Source organism: Mastomys coucha, unplaced genomic scaffold (assembly GCF_008632895.1).
Source record: "Mastomys coucha isolate ucsf_1 unplaced genomic scaffold, UCSF_Mcou_1 pScaffold22, whole genome shotgun sequence".
Taxonomy (NCBI): Eukaryota; Metazoa; Chordata; class Mammalia; order Rodentia; family Muridae; genus Mastomys; species Mastomys coucha.
In genome coordinates, this window is record NW_022196905.1 from 154143607 (window position 1) to 154151501 (window position 7895).

The 7895-nt window shown below is 46.5% G+C and overlaps 1 long non-coding RNA gene across 1 annotated transcript in view; it reads right to left on the minus strand.

The window, feature by feature from the left end:
- Positions 1 to 2272: 2272 nt before the first annotated feature.
- Positions 2273 to 7895, minus strand: part of LOC116071148 — a 16497-nt gene continuing 10874 nt past the window's right edge. The window contains exons 2-3 of the long non-coding RNA XR_004110731.1: positions 4405 to 5049; positions 2273 to 2666 (exon numbers count right to left, since the gene is read on the minus strand). This is a non-coding gene — a long non-coding RNA (uncharacterized LOC116071148). The remainder of the gene's footprint in view (positions 2667 to 4404; positions 5050 to 7895) is intronic.

Genomic DNA, 7895 nt, shown 5'->3' on the forward strand with positions numbered 1-7895 from the left:
TTCCTCCCCACCCTTCCACGGTCACTCTCATGGCTGTGGACAATGACCTCTTGCTTACAGAAAGAGGAGTTTAGGAGTTGAAGCCAGATCCCTGGCTTCATTGGGCCCACAGGCCATAGTTTACGGACAGGCTTTGTCTGTGACATTAGTAGAAAAACATGGTTCGAAGAGTACACACCTCTGTCACATGCTTTGTCAGCCTCACATGTACATGTGGCAATATGTCTTTCAGAAAAGGGACTTCTCAATCAGGGTTCCAACAAGGAGGCTCTTGGAAATTCAGGAGGTCTGATGCCTTTAAAATTATAAGCAAATCTTTGTGCAACTGTTTTTAGAGATTTCTAATCCACAGTGGCCTGGTGCCCAGAAGGCTAAGGGCAAAAGCAAAACATTAAAAGAAGGAGGAAGAGAAGGAGGAGGAGGAAGAAGAAGAAGAGGAGGAGGAACAGGAGAAGGAGGAGGGGAAGGAGGAGGAGGAGGAGGAGGAAGAAGAGAAGGAGGAGAAGGAGGAGGAGGAAGAAGAAGAAGAGGAGGAGGAAGAGGAGAAGGAGGAGGGGAAGGAGGAGGAGGATGAGGAAGAAGAGGAGGAGGAGAAGGAGGAGGAGGAGAAGGAGGAGGAGGAGAAGGAGATGAAGAAGGAGAAGAAGAAGAAGGAGAAGGAGAAGGAGAAGAAGAAGAAGAAGAAGAAGAAGAAGAAGAAGAAGAAGAAGAAGAAGAAGAAGAAGAAAAAGAAGAAGAAGGAAAAAGAAAAAAGCACTCACAAATATCAGTCTAAAATTCCTCATTCTTTCTCATGATGACTACATCAGTCAATCTACAAAATTCCAGCAATAATATTATCGGGGTTCTAGGTCCTTCATCACATTCTGCACCCCCAAGCCCTTCACTGGAGAGCCAAGGCAGCAGCCTGTAGGCCTCCACACTGGCACACTCACCTTCCTTGGACCTTCTCATCATAGGCCCCTTTCCCAGGCCCAAGGATCCTGCCCTTCCCAGGAGGATCAGTAGCTCTTAGACCACGCAGGAAGATGAGTGGAATTACTCATAAGTTGAGATGTTCTCAGAAATTCCTTTATATAGTTGTTTTGTTTTTCACTAAGCATGCCAAAAGCCACACCTTATAAACGCTTCGCAGCTCAGCTCAGCGTCTCCAGCTGTCGGGCTCTAAACATGAACTGGGTTGTATACATGATCTAACCAGGGCATCGATGACTTCCAGAACTTAACAAAAACAAAAGGCATCATGCACACAGTCAAACCAGAAGGGAACTAGAAACAACACGAAGAGGCATGGCGTGCCAAGGACATTTGAAGAGAAGAAAAAAACCAAAGCCTGTCAGTAAACACCTTCAGAGAAAGAATGGTGCCGAACAGTCACGTCCCTAAACATTCTAGAGTCTTTAGGAGTTGAACCAACAATAAACAACTAACACAATGTTGAAGAAGACAGAAACAAGAGCCCTGAAATCCCCCAACTGGGGGCCTACTATGGAGTTACAGGACTAAGGACACAGAAACACCAACAGTGGCAGGGCTGATGATCCAGAAGAGACCCCTAAGGAGGGAAAACCCCGGAGCTCCACAGGAAAGCACTTCCAGTAAATGCTGGGAAAACTGAACTGTATGTTTTTAAAAACAAATCTAGAGAGATTTCATGAAAATTAACTCTAACTGGTTCACAGGCCAGGACACTGCAAGCACGGACCCACAGAACACCCAGCAGAAAGCCTATGGGCTTAGTGGAGAGTTCTTAGGCAAAATATGTGGCAAGATCCAAGATCCCCGAGGATTAATTGCTAAGGGATCCTCATTACATTTAAAACTTCTGTTGTAAGAAGGAAAATGTCACATCCTGGGAGAAAATACACTTGCAAATATAACAAAAGATGTGAGACAAATGTACAAAGCTCAAAACTAAAGAAGGAGCCATCTTTAGGAAACTGTTTGAAGACCTCGGGTGACCCCCACAAGCCTGTGAAGATGGTTCACCTTGTGCCAGCAAGGAGTTGAAAATTTAAAAAAAGAAGGGGGCGGGGGGTAAAGATGATCTATGCCTACTAAATGGGAAAAGTTCACAACACCAGCTAGAGTAAGTGCTGGCACAGATGTGGCCACAGGAGTTTCTTTGTGTTGCTGGGGTAGATTCAGGATGGTTTGCCACATTGCCTTTTCTTACCAAACTGCACACACTCCTGTCGTATGATCGATCTTGCAGTCAGATCCCTTGGTTATTTACCTAAACAAGTTGAAAACTTAATGTCAGCACAAATACTTACAGTGTTGAAATAGCAACTTTATTTGTTATTGCAGTTGAGCACCACCTGGTCCTAAATAAAAACCAATGAACATTCCAGCCTAAAGGAGCAGTTGAGGAGATGTAATCCATGCTATCAAGAGAAGAAGTCAGCCTGGAAAGGATTATAGGACTCTATCCATAAGATACTCTGGCATAGCTGAAACTATGGACGGTAACAGGACACATGGTGGCATGTTGGGTAAAACAGAGACTCAGTAGTTCACAGGATGCAAAGTTAAGAGTTGTATGGTCCTCTGGGAGGAAAGGATGCTACTGGCCCCACCTCGCTAAGGCTTACACAGGGAAGCATAGCTTGAAAGTTTCCAGGAAATGACAGCCCGTAGCACTCTCCTTCTTGTGTCCATTTCGTCTGAAATAGGAAAAACATACTGACTGTCTCAGTCAGGGCTTCTATTCCTGCACAAGCATCATGAATAAGAAGCAAGTTGAGGAGGAAAGGGTTTATTCAGCTTACACTTCCCACATTGCTATTCATCACCAAAGGAAGTCAGGACTGGAACTCAAGCAGGTCAGGAAGCAGGAGCTGATGCAGAGGCCATGGAGGGATGTTACTTATTAGATTGCTTCCCCTGCCTTTCTTGGCTTGCTTTCTTATAGAAACCAGGACCACCAGCTTATGGATGGTACCACCCACAAGGGGCCCTCCCGCCCTTGATCACTAATTGAGAAAATACATTACAGCTGGATCTCACAGAGGCATTTCCTCAAGGGAGGCTCCTTTCTCTGTGATAACTCCAGCTAGTGTCAAGTTGACATACAGAACCACTGACTGTCCACTTGAATCTAGAATCTGCAGTGCTATGAGCATGGTCAACAAGATTAGCATCCACCAAGAATTCATCCTCGAGGGAAAAGTGAGAGACTGCAGAGTCAGGACCTCAAGTTGGGTGACTTTGATAAAGAAAGTCCTGAAAAGCCTTCGCTGTCTGAGGAATCTGGCCTTTGGAACAGCCAGCCACTCTTTCAGTAACCAGCCACGGCTCAGGCCAGGCAATGCCAAAGTTCACTGAGAGGAAACTAGAGTCTGGGGGAATGTGGCTGTCAGAATTGTTATTTCCTGTCATAATCTTGCAGCAACAGCTTTCTCTCTTGCAGGCTGAAAATGAAGTGTTTCCTTATTGTGAAGGAACTGAGATAGAGGGGCTAAACGTCCCAGAATGGGAAGTCATCCAGGGTCATCAAAGATTCAGCATGTGGCCCCAAGCACAGGGAGAAATGCCTCCACACAAATCTTCACCAGAGTTCCCCCTCAGTCAAGAAGAGACTAAATCCTACAGTAAGTATCCCACCACTGTAAGTAACCACATCCCAGTAAGTTCATGGCCACCCACAGGAAGCCCAGACTCAGTTCTTCACACAGGAGAATCTGCCTTCCTCACCTTTGGCCACCTGGAAAACCCAAAGGCTTGGGGTCTGTGTATACAGAATGGCTGCCATGCAGGACCCTTGGCCAGCCGGACACTGGTCAGCTGTGTAGGGACAGCAGGGACCCTTCTGTTTCCAGGGAGCCGTGATGAAGACAGCAATGTCACAATCGGACTTACTTGGAACAAGATGTTCCACTATGGACAGTTCCTGTAAATCTAAATGTAACGTTTGCAATAGAGGAAGAGAGGGGCTGCAATCTACGGAAGCAAGTAGTGAGGGAAAAGCTAAAGATGGAGACAGTGGCTTTTCAAAGAACAGCAGGGACTACACGTGGGAAGAAGTGGTTATCCCATGTCAGACGGAACATTGGGCCTCTGTCCACAACTCATGTACATATGAGCACAGGGTTGTGGGGTAGGGGTGGTGACAGGGTTTCTAAACTCTTAGAAGATAAGCCAGAAAGCTAGCATGGATGTGAAATGAAGTAGCTTGAACGTGGACACACTGGAATTGTGTCAAAGGTCTCCCCTGAGGTTTTGGAGAGGAGTTGAGCCAAGGGCTCTGCATCCCATCCAGACAGAATGAACTCAGTGACTGAGCCTGGCTGGCTGTAGAGCTGAGAATGGTGATAGGCAGAGGGCAGGGAACTAAGCCAGGCTGGAGTTCAGACCAACCCGACAGGCTTGTTTCCAGTATGGGGGAAAGACTTCAGTTCTCACCTGAGAGCTCTTCTCTTTCCCCATTCATTCCTTTCCATCATGAGAGAGCCAGGACTATGTTTCCTGAGAACTCTTCCGGGACATGGATGGATAACAGACATCCAAAGTGGACAGAGGGAAGAAGCCAGTCCAGACTGGCCTTACAGCAGTGACAGAGTTCGTGTTAGATACCAAAAGCCTGGGTCCTATGAAGGGTAATGGTGCACAACTATAATCTCAGAATTGAGAAAACTGAGACAGGAGGATTCCTACAAGCATAAGCCCATCCCAGGCCAAACATAGAAACCTTGTCTAAGAAACAATATCTTCGTGTTCATAGGTCATCAGGGCGGTGGCCTGCTTCTTTCTAAGAAGGCAGATCACCCAGGAAGGTCAGAGGTGGGTAAGCTGCAGATGGTGTGGACAGAAGGAACATCTTCCTATGGCGAGCTGAGTTCCCTGGTTTCCCAGGAAGCCACTCTGACTGAGGGATGTGCTCCCCGAGGCAACATTCACTCAGCAGAAGGCTGGAGGCTGCTGCTGGGTCTGGAGCACTCAGGGTTTCCCAGGCTAGATCTTCATCGTGGCTTCCCAACTGAAGCACCAGGCAAACTCTGAGCTGTGTAGAGGGCAGTCTCCACATCTCACCTCAGAAGGCAACTGTGTCTGAAAGACATGTGAAATACAGGTCAGTAGTTCTCTGGCCAGCAAAGAAAACATCCACTAAGTGCAAGGTGTGTGGTGTGGCTAGGAGACCCAGAGTCCAGAACCATGAGATAGTAGGTGACTTCAATGCCTTGTAGGCATCAGTGCCCCCTCAACACTTCCAGCTCCCCAAAGGGGAGCACCAGCCAGCTGTTTACCCCGCTCTCACATTGCTTTTGTCCATCTCTGTGTACTGAGGTGATCACAACATGTCTGGACACTGTGACAGAGCAAAGAGGGTCATGTGCTAAGTCTAGCAGCAATATCAAGATGGCAGAACTCCATTTGCTTCCCCGAGGTCAGGCACTTCTGTGTTTGGTGATTTTAATCTGGTTTCCCATGTGAGCTCAACTGGCAGACACCCCACGACCCTCTTTTACCTGGCACTCACCTCCTGGACTCTGTGCCTCTCCTACTGGCTGCTGCTTTCCTACTTTGGCCTCTGTCACTCCTTTGTAAAGATGCATATTAGAGAAGAGAGCTGTCTGTTTCCACTAGTGACATCAGAACCAAGTGGTCCATGAGACAACGGGACTATGGGACGGTGACCCACGTTTGTGGCCACACTGCGGGATCTAAATACTACACTTCCAAAGATTCCTGAATCTAGTGCAAAGTTTTGGTTTATATTATAGACAAGATCCCAAGTCTGTTTAGACAGAGAGTGGCAGACAGAGAAGAGCATAGTACGTTTGGGTTCTCTCTGATCTGAAACCACATATTAAATGACATGAATGGGCATTTGCCTTTCTTATCTATGTGTGTCTGAATTCGCAGCATCAGAACACTGCACACCCCAGAGTATGTTCATTTTCAGAGACTGAGTAAACTAAAAACTGTTCATTTTAATATGTGGGCTTTCATAAGCTGCAAATCTTAGTAAGCAACAGTATCCTCACTCGCCTAGCAAACTTGGGTGGGGCCAAAAGCCCAGGCCTACACTGAAGCCAGGATTTGAGAAAAGCATAGTCAAACTACGAACTCCTCATGCTGTGAACTTGTTCACTGCAAGTTAGCTGTGAGGCTGGTATAAGTCTCGCCAACAGAGAGGCACCATTACCTGGGACGTGGTATTTGTCCCTGGTGAACAGCAGTCTAGATAAATACAGATTTGATCATCTAATTGTTCCTGGTTGACTTAGACACAGACTTGCCCTGGGAGATAATCAACAAGATTTAATTATCAATGCAGCCATTCAGCAAGGGTCAGTTCTGGACAAAACTCTAGTAAAAGTGCACATGGGTTTTATGTTTTCACAAGCAACCATTCTATTTGAGGTATGTGTGTAACTATTCAAATTCATTTCTATGAATTGAAACAATCCCTATTGGAGGGAAGAGGAAGGCTCACGGGACAGTTGGCAAGACTAAGGAAACTTCTAGAACTCAGTAGACTCAAGGCCTCTCCCTGGAGAGGTGACTACAGCAGGCGAGGCAGTCTGTGAGGTGTGAAGAAGTTCCAGGGATGCAGTTCTGATGTGTTCTCATCCATTCTAGGGTGGACATCTTTGGTGATATGCCTGACTTTCAGTCAACATGCTCCTGTAGGTGCTCTTTCAACCTTGCCCTTGTAAATCACCCCCACATGTGCTCCGGTAGGCAACACCAGCTCATTGGCTGACCAAGCTTGACCCAGGTGGAGTCATTTCTTTGGTCTGCCGTTGGTAGCCTTTCTGGGATGAAAAGACATTTGTTGATGTGTGCTTCCAAAAGGTCATAGAACAGCAACATTGTAACCTTATAGGTTTCAAAGTGAGCAATGTAGCGACTGACATTTGGACTGCCATCTAGAGTAGGCTTTGAAAGCAAGGGAGCTACTAACCCAGAATGCATCCACTTGGACTGCCATCTATCTACAAAGTCATCCTTGAAATGGAGCGAGCCACTACCCCAGAACACATCGATTCAGCTCAGTAACCAACCTAAGCAAGAAAGACATGCACAATTGTCTTATGAAAAACCAGAAGAATAAATTAAAATGCACAGACGTGGAAAGTAAAGCTGTGGTCAGGAGAAGTCCACATGAGGAAATGGGGATGTATAGGTTGTGGATCTGAGACACAAATCAGAAGGTACATCAGAGATTTAGTCCTATTCCAGTCCTATTATATATAGAGAACTCCAATTCAATGTGTGTGTATGAGTGTGTGAGTATATGTGTGTATGTGTGTATGTATATGTGTGTGTCTGAATATGTGCTTATATGTGTGTACGTGTATATGTGTTCATATATGTGTATGTATGTATATATTTATAGGTGTATATATTTATATGCATACGCATATGTGTATTATGTATGTAAATGCTTTCATTAGCCTACCACAGGAACCTTCTATACCATCAGCGTGTATAAATGTGAACCCATGCCTTGGAAAGGTATAGTAACATAAAATGAACCCTCCTATGAAGCAGCCAGTTTCACTGCACTGCTCCTGCCGGCCAGTCCTTGCCCTGGGGAGTGGCCCTTCAGGCAGAGGTCAGCCCAGGCATTCTCTATTTTCCTTCTAGAAGCTGTGGTGGCTGAGAATTGTTTGCACAGCCAAAGAATCCTTCCTGGAAGAGGCACTTAGCATCACAGACAAACAATCCAAGTGCCCTCCTTGACGGAAAACACTTCAGGGCAAAACTGAGCATCAACACCACTGAAGGCCTTGCCCTCTGGATGCCCCGCCATGACCCTCCCATCACCATGTCCCCCACCAGGAACTACACCCTCCTGCCATGACCCTCCTTCCACCATGACCCCACCAGGAACCACCCCCTCCCACCAAGATCCCTCCACCAGGAACCACCCCCTCCCACCATGA